The sequence below is a fragment of the Aegilops tauschii genome, chromosome 5 (assembly GCF_002575655.3).
Source record: "Aegilops tauschii subsp. strangulata cultivar AL8/78 chromosome 5, Aet v6.0, whole genome shotgun sequence".
Classification (NCBI taxonomy): Eukaryota; Viridiplantae; Streptophyta; class Magnoliopsida; order Poales; family Poaceae; genus Aegilops; species Aegilops tauschii.
Genome location: NC_053039.3, coordinates 522,893,763 through 522,906,894, shown reverse-complemented (window position 1 = coordinate 522,906,894; position 13,132 = coordinate 522,893,763).

The following is a 13,132-nucleotide window of genomic DNA, read 5'->3' as shown; positions in this document are numbered from 1 at the left end:
TGCACAGATGGCCATTTGTGGGCATCGGAATTTTGACGCCTTTGCAATCTTGCATGCCGAATTTCCTCAGTACATCCTTGAGGTATTTCTCCTGAGATATGGATATGCCATTGCACTGTTGACGAATTTGAAGACCTAAGAAGAATTTCAACTCTCCCATCATAGAAATTTGATATTCTTCACTCATCATATAGGCAAATTCATCACTATAACGTTGGTCAGTACAGCCAATGATAATGTCATCAACATATATTTGGCACACAAACAATTCACCGTCATAAGATTTAGTGAAAAGAGTAGGGTCGAGTGAACCGGGTTTGAAGCCTTTCTTCATGAGGAATTCCTTCAAAGTATCATACCATGCCCGGGGGGCTGCTTGAGGCCATAGAGGGCCTTATTGAGTCTGAAGACTTTGTCAGGATGCTTTGGATCTTCAAAACCCGGGGGTTGAGCAACATATACTTCTTCCTCAAGCTTACCATTGAGGAATGCACTTTTCACATCCATTTGATATAGAGTGATATCATGATGGTTAGCATAAGCAAGTAATATGCGAATAGCTTCAAGTCTAGCAACAGGTGCAAAAGTTTCATCGAAATCAATTCCTTCAACCTGTGTGTAGCCTTGAGCTACAAGTCGTGCCTTATTCCTCACCACAAGGCCATTTTCATCTTGCTTGTTGCGGTAGATCCACTTTGTGCCAATGATGTTGTGCTTGCGAGGATCTGGACGTTTAACCAGTTCCCAGAGGTTGTTGAGTTCGAATTGATGTAATTCTTCTTGCATGGCCTGAATCCACTCAGGCTCCAGAAATGCTTCATCTACCTTAGTGGGCTCTGTGATAGAGACAAAAGCATAGTGCCCACAAAAGTTAGATAAATGTGAAGCTTTTGAGCGTGTGAGAGGACCTGGTGCTTCAATGTCATCGATGATCTTTACAACTTGCACTTCTTTTGCAACGCGAGGATGAGCTGGTTGTCGTCGAGGAATTTGATCAGCATTTTCTTCAGCACCATTTTCTTCAGCATTTTCTTCAGGTGCATTAGCTCGACGTTCTTCACGTTCTGGAATGAATTCTTCAGCAGATTCTTCGGTAGGAATGACATCCTCAGTAGCCTTGAACTTGATAGTTTCCTCAGGTGATGGTTCATCTATCACAGAGGGTAGGTGCTCTCTTTGCGAGCCATTAGTTTCATCGAACCGCACATCTACAGTTTCAACAACCTTGTGAAGAATGTTGTTGAAGACTCTGTAGGTGTGCGAGTCCTTTCCGTAACCAAGCATAAAACCTTCATGTGCTTTTGGTGCAAATTTAGCATTGTGATGAAGATCTCTAATCCAACATTTAGCACCGAAGACTTTGAAATAACTCACATTGGGTTTCTTGTCAGTGAGGAGTTCATAGGCAGTCTTCTTGAAGAATTTGTGAAGATATACCCTGTTGATGATGTGGCACGCAGTATAAATTTCCTCAATCCAGAAGTGACGAGGCGTCTTGTACTCATCAAGCATAGTGTCAGCCATCTCAACAAGAGTTTTGTTCTTGCGCTCCACGATGCCATTCTGCTGAGGAGTGTAAGGAGCAGATAACTCATGAGTAATACCAAGTTCATCAAGATAGTCATCAAGACCAGAATTCTTGAACTCAGTTCCATTGTCACTTCTGATGTGCTTGATTTTCACACCGAAGTTGGTTGAAGCCCTCGAGGAAAATCATTTGAAGACTTCCTGCACTTCATGTTTGTAAGTGACAATATGTACCCAAGTGTAACAAGAGTAATCATCAACAATAACAAAGCCATAGAGAGATGCATCATTTGTGACTGCCGAGTAATGGTTAGGACCGAAGAGATCCATATGAAGCAATTCAAATGGTCGAGTAGTGGTCATGATAGTCTTCGCTAGATGCTTAGCCATGGTCATCTTTCCAGCTTCACAAGCTCCACACAAGTGATCCTTGAGGAATTTGACATTCTCAATGCCAATGACATGCTTCTTCTTCGCAAGCGTGTGCAAATTCCTCATGCCTGCATGACCAAGTCGTCGATGCCATAGCCAGCCTTCTGAAGCTTTTGAAAGTAGGCACACGGCTGGTTGCGGTCCTGTAGAGAAATCAACAATATACAAGTCTCCTCTCCTAAAGCCTTCGAAGACTTTGGAATTGTCAGCTTCCATAACCACAACACAACGATACTTGCCAAAGACAACAACCATATCAAGATCACAAAGCATTGAGACAGACATGAGGTTGTATCCGAAGGACTCGACAAGCATGACTTTGTCCATGTGTCGATCCTTTGTGATCGCAACCTTACCTAGACCCAATACCTGACTTTTGCCTTTGTCAGTGAAGATGATATGCTTCAGATGCGATGGTGATAAGGGAGCATCCATCAATAGATTCTTGTCACTAGTCATATGATTTGTACATCCACTATCGAGGACCCACTCAGTGGCTTTGGTTTGATCATCCTGCAGATGAATTAGTGCAGCTTACGAACTTCATATACTTCATCAGTGAAGAATATGACATCACAATTCATCAGACCAATTTCATCAAGCAATGCAATAGTTAAAGCAGTATGAGGACGTGAGAAATGAATTTTCATTTCTTCATGATTAGCCTGCGTCCTTTCAGGCACTTTTCAGGTCTCCAGCAAATTCTTCAGACGTTTAAGTACGTCTGGAGACCTGACCCTCCATAAAAGATTAGTTCTTTTTCTTCACCACCCACATTTGAAGGGGTGGCAAAGAGTTCATCACTCTACGAGCTCCATACGAGAAAGGTGGCATAGAAGCCAATCCATTTCGTTTCACATAAGAGGAGTTAGGGTAAGCATATGAATAAGCAGAGAAATTCTTCGAGGACTTATGAACATAATGATTAGAAGAATAATGCTCATATTCATAGCCCTTGGCTCTTCCCTGCGAAACAGAGTTGTTAGCACAATGATGTTCATATGAGGACTTTGATCCTTTTGAGGAATTTGATCCACGTGAGGAATTTGGTCCGTATGAGGACTTGGATCCATATGAAGAATTTGGTCCATATGAAGAATTTGATCTGGGGTTCCTATTCTTCACAGGTGGTGTCATGAGGACATTCACCTGAAGACTTTCAAGGCACCTTTTGGGAACCCAGATTTTCTTCATAGGAGAACTGTTCCTACAGTTAGTGCCAACATATCTAGCAAATACTTCACCATTCTGATTTTTAAACAGTTTATAGTTGGAGTCAAATGACTCATCAGAAGAATGAGAAGATTCACATGTAAAGCCAGATAAATTAGATGGATCAACTGGAGGTCCCTTTGCAGCAACCCATGAGGTTTTGGGGTACTGCTCAGGCTTCCAATATGTACCATCAGCATTGAGTTTCCTCTCAAAGGCAATACCCTCTTTCCTAGGGCTGTTGAGGATCTGCTTTTTAAGCACATCACAAAGAGTCTGATGCCCTTTGAGGCTTTTGTACATGTCTGTCATGTACAATTCCTTCAGCCCTGCATCATCAGTGATACTAGCAATGTCCTCAGATGAGGAATTAGTGATAGCAGAGAAAGTTGAAGAATTTGTAGCATTAGAAGCATTTGAACATTCAGGTGAAGAATTAGCAGATTCACGTTCAATGCATTTCAAACATGGAGGAACAAATTCTTCCTGAGCAGCGCTGATTTGTTGAGCAAGTAATGAATCACGCTCCTACTGAAGATCTTCATAACTCACTCTTAGCTTCTCAAGATCTTGCTTTTTTTGAAGAAATTCATAAGAAAGCTTCTCATGATCAGATAAGAGAGTTTTATGATGACCTTGAAGGTTGTCAAATCTAGACTGAAGTCTCTGAAGATTTTCAGTCAAGGTTTTAGTGCGGTCCATTTCTTCACCCAACATATCATCACTTTTATCTAGCATCTTTTGAACCTTTTCCAAGGCCTGTTGTTGTTTAGTGGCAATACAAACAAGCTTGGTATAGCTAGGTCCAAAATCATCATCAGATTCATCATCACTAGACTCGGATGAGGAACATTCGGTTACCTTGGCACCTTTTTCCATGAGGCATGGTGCAGAAGATGATGGTTCAGGTTCGAAAGTCATTGTTTTGAGTGATTCCTTGAAATCCTCAAACCAGGGATCATGACAAGTTCGATGACCTTCATAGACGTCAGAGATTCGGTCCCAGATAAGCTTCGCATTGCAAAGATGCATAATGCGCCTGAATTCATCTCTGGATAGGCAGGAACAGATGATATCCTTCGCCATGATGTCAAGTCGAGTGTACTTGCGAATACATCAGTGTTCGCCATCTTGCATAGATCGGTAAGACCAATCTCAGTGACGGTCCACAGCTCGCTGTTCAGTGCCATGAGGCGCTTCCTCATCATGGCCTTCCACTTGGGATAATCATGACCGTCAAAGATGGGGCATGTCACTTTCTTCATACCTGCGGTCGACATAACTAAAACTCCAGGCGGTTAAACCAAAATCACACAGAACAAGGGAGTACCTTGCTCTGATACCAATTGAAAGTGCGTTATATCGACTAGAGGGGGGTGAATAGGCGATTTTTATGAATTCTTCACTGAGGAATTTGTGGGTGAGGAAATTCCTTAGCGAAGAACTACTTGCTGCGGAATAAGTACACAAGAGTAAGCATAGCAGAACATAGGCATGGTCATCATGATGAAATGAAGACAAACACAGAGTACAGAAAGCGTAAACACAGGATAGCACAGGATGAAGACAAACAGACTGAAGAAATTGAACTGAGGAAATTGAGAAAGTCTTCAGACAAAGTCTTCAAACACAGATATGAACAAATGCACAACACAGTTATGAGGAAATGAAAGAGTAGAGGAAATAGAACCAGTAAGCTTGGTGAAGACAATGATTTGGTAGACCAGTTCCAACTGTTGTCTCAGTTGTACGTCTGGTTGGAGCGGTTAGGTATTTAAACCTGAGGACACACAGTTTCGGACACACAGTCCTCACCGTATTCTCCTTGAGCTAAGGTCACACAGACCTCGCCCAATCACTCGTGGTAAGTCTTCAGGTGACTTCCAAACCTTCACAGACTCGGTCACTCGGCGATCCACAATTTCCTCTTGGATGCTCTAGACCATGACGCCTAACCGTCTGGAAGAAGCACAGTCTTCAAAGGTAACAAGCGTCGGATCCAGGCAGGATCAATCTCTTCAGTGATGCTCAATCACTTTGGTTTTGTGGGTGTTTGGGTTTGGGTTTTCCTCACTTGATGATTTTCGCTCAAAGTCCTCGGAGGATGGGATGCTCTCAAATGACAAGTGTCGGTTTCTCTCAGAGCAGCCAACTAGCTAGTGGTTGTACGGGGCGGCTATTTATAGCCTAGGGAGCAGCCCGACATGATAAGACATAAATGCCCTTCAATGATATGACTGTTAGGTGGGTAGATATTTTGGGACAGCTGGCGCATAGCACAGCAACGGTCGGAAATTTGAGTATCAAATTCCTCAGGGCTATCATGTTCCTCACTGTGTAGGCAACCTGCACTGGCGAATTCCTAACTCCTCAGTTAGAATAAATTCCTCAGAGACCAGAAGAACTTCGTCTCTGTCACTGAAGAAATTGACGGAACTGTATGAGATTTCCAATGGCTTCACTCGAAAGTCATTGTTTTGAGTGATTCCTTGAAATCCTCAAACCAGGGATCATGACAAGTTCGATGACCTTCATAGACATCAGAGATTCGGTCCCAGATAAGCTTCGCATTGCAAAGATGCATAATGTGCCTGAATTCATCTCTGGATAGGCAGGAACAGATGATATCCTTCGCCATGATGTCAAGTCGAGTGTACTTGCGAATACATCAGTGTCCGCCATCTTGCATAGATCGGTAAGACCAATCTCAGTGACGGTCCACAGCTCGCTGTTCAGTGCCATGAGGCGCTTCCTCATCATGGCCTTCCACTTGGGATAATCATGACCGTCAAAGATGGGGCATGTCACTTTCTTCATACCTGCGGTCGACATAACTAAAACTCCAGGCGGTTAAACCAAAATCACACAGAACAAGGGAGTACCTTGCTCTGATACCAATTGAAAGTGCGTTATATCGACTAGAGGGGGGTGAATAGGCGATTTTTATGAATTCTTCACTGAGGAATTTGCGGGTGAGGAAATTCCTTAGAGAAGAACTACTTGCAGCGGAATAAGTACACAAGAGTAAGCATAGCAGAACATAGGCATGGTCATCATGATGAAATGAAGACAAACACAGAGTACAGAAAGCGTAAACACAGGATAGCACAGGATGAAGACAAACAGACTGAAGAAATTGAACTAAGGAAATTGAGAAAGTCTTCAGACAAAGTCTTCAAACACAGATATGAACAAGTGCACAACACAGTTATGAGGAAATGAAAGAGTAGAGGAAATAGAACCAGTAAGCTTGGTGAAGACAATGATTTGGTAGACCAGTTCCAACTGTTGTCTCAGTTGTACGTCTGGTTGGAGCGGCTAGGTATTTAAACCTGAGGACACACAGTCCTCACCGTATTCTCCTTGAGCTAAGGTCACACAGACCTCGCCCAATCACTCGTGGTAAGTCTTCAGGTGACTTCCAAACCTTCACAGACTCGGTCACTCGGCGATCCACAATTTCCTCTTGGATGCTCTAGACCATGACGCCTAACCGTCTGGAAGAAGCACAGTCTTCAAAGGTAACAAGCGTCGGATCCAGGCAGGATCAATCTCTTCAGTGATGCTCAATCACTTTGGTTTTGTGGGTGTTTGGGTTTGGGTTTTCCTCACTTGATGATTTTCGCTCAAAGTCCTCGGAGGATGGGATGCTCTCAAATGACAAGTGTCGGTTTCTCTCAGAGCAGCAAACTAGCTAGTGGTTGTAGGGGGCAGCTATTTATAGCCTAGGGAGCAGCCCGACATGATAAGACATAAATGCCCTTCAATGATATGACTGTTAGGTGGGTAGATATTTTGGGACAGCTGGCGCATAGCACAGCAACGGTCGGAAATTTGAGTATCAAATTCCTCAGGGCTATCATGTTCCTCACTGTGTAGGCAACCCGCACTGGCGAATTCCTAACTCCTCAGTTAGAATAAATTCCTCAGAGACCAGAAGAACTTCGTCTCTGTCACTGAAGAAATTGACTGAACTGTATGAGATTTCCAATGGCTTCACTCGAAGGGATTGGTAGGTGTAGGATTTTGAGTTGAGCATCACATGGAAATTTTTCCTTAGTATTTCCTCGACCCCCTTTAACAGTACGGTGTTTCCTATGACTCAAGAAAGAGAAAATGAAACTACGGAAATAACAGTTTCTTCACTTTCAAAGTCTTCAAAAAGTCTTCAAAAATCCAAAGTCTTCAGTCGAAGAAATTCATTTTTAGGGGTCGACTTTCTCTGTAAATACCAAACTCCTCATAGACTTATAGACCTGTGTACACTCATAAACACATTAGTCCCTTAACCTATAAGTCTTCAATACACCAAAATCACTGAGGGACACTAGATGCACTTACAGGATGTCCGCGCCGCTCTTGGCTACCTGCCAGAGTATCCAACATGCTCTAAGGCTGTGGGTTGGTATGGTGTCCGGTGTTGTGTGTATTTTGCATGGCCATCGAGCCATCCCTGCAGAACGGTTCCATGCCGCGTAATAGGTTTATGTTTCTTGGCTATTAGACTGGGCGTGTCACGGGGATGTGCCCTTTTGGCCTGGACCAGCGGTTGAGTTGGGACCGATGGCTCCCAACAAGCTGCCTGATCTTTCCAGGCGCTTTCCATTGCACTGTACTTCTGTATGATAGTTGCCAAGTCAGCGAAGTGTTGTATATGGCGGCGATTAATGGCGTTGAGGATTCCTTCGTTCATGCAATTGTTGCGAAATGCAAATATCGTGTCCTCGTCACGGCAATCTTTAACCTTGTCCTTGACAAGGAGTAATCTAGCCCAGAATTGGTGGACCGTTTCCTGAGACTGCTATTGTATGCTCATGGGAGCGCTTATGTCTGGGTGGGTGGGTGGAATTGGATTCGGACCCTAACCCGGTCGATGATCCGGAGTCTGAAGGTTTTCCAGACTCAACAGTCCGGGCTCCGGAGTATCTTCTGATTGCCTATGCCCGCCGCCCAATTCTATGTTCAGAAGGCCGGTCATCTCCTTTTGCTGGTGGGTATCCGGCTCTGCCGGGTCGGCGATCCGGACATAGTCCGTCTTTAGTATAGGGGAAGAGTCATCGTCTTGCTCCTCGACTACAGCTATCTGGTGGGTGACCAGTGGAGATTTGATTTCTCTTTGGCCGGATTTAAGCCCGATCCGATCGTAATCTGTGGCGATTCCAGGGCAGCGATGGGATCAAGGAGCTCGTTTAAAGAGGAAAACTCCGCAGAATCCATCTGCTTGGAGTGTTTGGAGTCGATACGAAGGGGATTTTCGATGGCCCGAGAGGTCATCGTCGGCTTAGCGGCCGAACGGGCGGTCATGGTAAAGCCGCCCAGCCAGAGGGTTTGGCCTGGGGCCAGTTCTCCTCCGACGGTGATATTGTATTTAAGGACGAGGCGAGTCATCGACGGCACAGTGGAACTCTCAGTGAAAGCACCAATGTCGGTGTCAAAACCGGCGGATCCCGTGTATGGTGTCCCGAACTGTGCATCTAAGGTTGATGGTAACAGGAGACGGGGGACACGATGTTTACCCAGGTTCGGGCCCTCTCTATGGAGGTAATACCCTACTTCCTGCTTGATTGATCTTGATGAATATGAGTATTACAAGAGTTGATCTACCACGAGATCGTAATGGCTAAACCCTAAACGTCTAGCCTGTATGACTATGGTAATGAATATCTCCGTTTCCGGACTAAGTCCTCCGATTTATATAGACACCGGGGAGATTTAGGGTTACACAAGGTCGGTTACAAGGAAAGGAATCTACATATTTGGTCGCCAAACTTGCCTTCCACGCCAAGAAGAGTCCCATCCGGACACGGGTGCAGTCTTCAGTCTTCGTATCTTCATAGCCCACCAGTCCGGCCCATGGCTAACAGGCCGGACGCCCGAGGACCCCTTAGTCCAGGACTCCCTCACACTTGCCGGAGAATCCAACATGCTCTAAGGCTATGGGTTGGTGTGGTCTCCGGTGTTGTATGTATTTTACGTGGCCTATCAAGCCACCCCTCCAGAACGGTTCCGCACCCCGTAATGGGCTTAGATTTCTTTACTATTGGATTGGGCGCCCTATGAGGGTGCATCCTTTTTGTTCGAACGAAGGGTTGAGTGGAAACCGGTGGTTCCCGGAGAGCTGCCTGACTTTTCCAGGCGCTTTCCATTGCGCAGTACTTCTGTACGATGGTTGCCAAGTCAGCGAAGTGTAATATGCGATGGCGATTGATGGTGTTGAGGAGTTTTTCGTCCGTGCAATTATTGCAGAATGCTGAGATCGCGTCTTCGTCGCGGCAATCTTTAATCTTGTCTTTGCCAAGGAGGAATCTGGCCCAAAAGTGATGGACTGTTTCCTGAGACTGCTGCCATATGTACGTGAGATTGCGTCTATCTGGGTGGGTGGGTGGCTTTAAATCCGAACCCTGACCCAATTTGGAATCCGGAGTTTGAAGAACTCCCGAACTTAATAGCTCGGGCTCCGGGATGTTAACTGATTTTTCAGGCCCGTCGTCCGATTCTCGGTCCGGAGGGCAGGCTATGTCCTTCTGAAGGGAGGTGTCCGGCTCTTCGAGCTCGGAGATCCGAACACAGTTCGTCCTCAATATAGAGGAAGAGTTGTCGTCTTGCTCCTCAACTACCTCTATCTAATGGGTGATGGGTGGAGATTTAATTTCTCTCTGGTCGGGTTTAAGCCCAATCCGATCATAGTCTGTAGCGACCCCCAGGGCGGCGATGCAATGTAGGAGCTCGTTCAAGGACGACAACTCAGCCGGATCCATCTGCTTGGAGTATTCGGAGCTAACACGCAGGTGGTTTTCGATGACCCGAGAAGTCATCGTTGGCTTAACGGCCATAGGGGCGGTCATGGTAAAGCCGCCTAGCCGGAGGGTTTGGCCTGAGGCCAGGGCACCTCCGGAGGTGATACTATCCTTGATAACAAGGCGATCCATCAACCATGTCTTCAATGTCACAGCGGAACTCTCAATGAAAGCACCAATGCCGGTGTCAAAACCGGCGGATCTCGGGTAGGGGGTCCCGAACTATGCGTCTAAGGTCGATGGTAACAGGAGACAGGGGACACGATGTTTACCCAGGTTCGGGCCCTCTCTATGGAGGTAATACCCTACTTCCTACTTGATTGATCTTGATGAATATGAGTATTACAAGAGTTGATCTACCACGAGAAGTCTAGCCTGTATGATTATGATTATGATTCTTCCCTCTTTGGACTAAGCCCTCTGTTTTATATAGACACCGGAGGGGACTAGGGTTATACAAAGTCGGTTACAGAGAAAGGAATCTTCATATCAGGACGCCCAGGAGAGTCCCATCTGGACACGGGTGAAAGTCTTCGGTCTTGTATCTTCACAGACCATCAGTCCGGCCCATGTCCAACAAGCCAGACGCCCGAGGACCCCTTAATCCAGGACTCCCTCAGTGTGGCGTACCGCAAAATGGGACTCCACGGGATACTGTTCATCTCCACCGTCAACTGCCTCCACGGGCTCCTGTTCATCCACCATCGACCTCCTCCAGCCTCCACCTGCGACTGTTCATCCACGGGCTCCTGTTCATCCACCCTCCACCGCGCTCCTCCACCGGCTACTATTCAACCAGCCCTCTCCACGGGGTCCTGTTCAACCACACCTCCACGGGGTCCTGTTCATCCAGCCCTCCATCGGCTACTGTTCAACCAGCCCTCCACGGGGTCCTGTTCATCCAGCCCTCCATGGGGTCCTGTTCATCCACCGGCTTGATCGATCGGGGTCCTGTTCATCCAGCGGCAACGGCCTCTACTACCACGGGGTCCTGTTCATCCAACCCCTCGGGAACTGTTCATCCAAATCACCCAACAACGCTCACTGTTCATCAAGGGAAGGAGGCACCAGTATTCAATCGGCTTAAGTTTGCAGCAGTAGCGAAGGAATCACTCGGGTTCAGTTAACAGCAAGGGATCGGTCGATTGCTCGGGTTCAGCAACGCGTAGCCTGCAGTGTAATCGCTCTTGTTCAGTTAGAGCCCAACGCCTCGCTCGGGTTCAGTTAGAGCGCAACGTCTCGCACACACGCGCGTGCGTACGAGAGAAACGCGCATCGCTCGGCCCCCGACCACCCACCGTAACCAGGAACTCCCCGATATTTTCCTCGCCCTCGCTTCTACCACGATTTTTTCCTTCATGGACGGCCCAAAGAATGTCATGCAGCTGCGTCTCCGGCCCGCCCACGACGAAAAGCCCATTTTCTGTCATGATTTTTTGTCATAGAAGTAGGACCCCACCACATCTATGATGATACCGGGTTTTGTCACAATTATCGTCATAGAAGTGTCATAAGTATGACAGAAAAAAAAGTTTCGTTCGGACCAAAATGTCACGGATGTGAGTTTTTTTGTAGTGAAGGCAAACAATACAAGATCAAGGAAATTTGAATGCTGATAGGGCCCGGATTCACATGAAAATAGTATTAGATTGGACGGTGCCGAGCATAGGTTCGGGTGAAGCATGGTCCTAAAGTTCCTCTCACATGTGGGAAAATGATTTTAACACACCGTAGCAGGTGGTCCGCTGCAAACCGGCAATGCTTCTATATAGCAGGTGGTCCGCTGCAAACTAGCGGTGCTGCTGCCACGCCTCAACGGTGATGCTGCTTTGCAGCAGGTGGTCCGGTGCTCACGTTGCTGCTAGGAACGGCGGTGTTTCATTGTAGCAGGTTGCCAGGTTGTCCGCTGCAGACCAGCGAGCGTCGACGATGTTGCATTGTCGTAGGTCGTCCAGTGCAGATATTGTTACCTGACAAGCGGTGGTGCTACAGGGTGGAGTGCATCCTGGAGCGGCGGGCTGCAGTGGTGGCACTGCTACAAGATGGTGCGGGGCTGGAAACTAGAGCCTGGCCCCTGTCAGTGCAAGCGGTGTTGCTTGCCCGGAGCCCTGGTGACGCGAATCAGAGATGGGCCTGCTGTGACGGCGGTGCAAATCGAAGAGCGGTGGCGGCAATCGGAGAGGAGCTGTTGCGAGTCTCTAGGTCCTATCGCCTGATTTGGGGGAGAAATAACTGCCGCCGAGATTCATCAGGAGAGGGATGCAGATAGAAGAAGTTAACACATAGGAATGCGATAATCCTACATCCACGAACACCTACGTGAAGTTTTACATAACTTTCCTAACCATGTCTCCCCCCACCCCTGAATTTCCCGCTGCCCCTCCTTTCCCTATCTCCAATTAAAATTGTCCATGTTGCTAATTACTAGAACATGTAGCCGATTGTACATAGGTGTACGATTACTCCATAGGAATGGGTAGCGTTCGCTTCGCTCGCGTGAGGATAAGGTAGAAAGGGCAGCGGTGCCTGGTCCCACCAGGATGCGTCGACGCGCGGGACACGACTGATTTTCAAAAATCAGTCGGGCAAAAGTAAGTGTTTTTTCAAAAAAATAAAGGCATACTCGCATGAGCAGTTTAAAAAAAAGACGAACCCTTAGAGTGACCCAAAAAACAACCTGACGAAGGACACTAGTGCACGAGGCAGATCCACAGGGCAAAAAAATATTTTTGCACAAATCTCATAGCCTTTAATCGTGTGGTGTATAACTTAAATGTGACATAACCAACAATCAACAAATCAACTTGCTTTATAGATCATATTCTGAAGGCGGCTGTTAGGCATCAACCAACTAATTTTCACGAGAAATCAGTCAGGTCGTGAACCGCCGGATCCAATCCTCATGGTTGTTGGACGGGTCATTTTGCGTCGATCGCCTATCGCCGCAACAATTTGCCACCTCCGCTTCGTTCTGCTCAGGACACTGGCCACAACAAACATAAGGTGCGCATCGATGCCTAAAGTATCACCGCCCAGCTTGCAAATGATGCTTTGCAATGCAGCTTATCGAAAACCAACGTCATATTGCCGGCGTGCAACGTCGGGAGTGTTGTATCACATCATTGGCATCACTATCGAGTGATGCATCAGAGCATCAGTGCTCC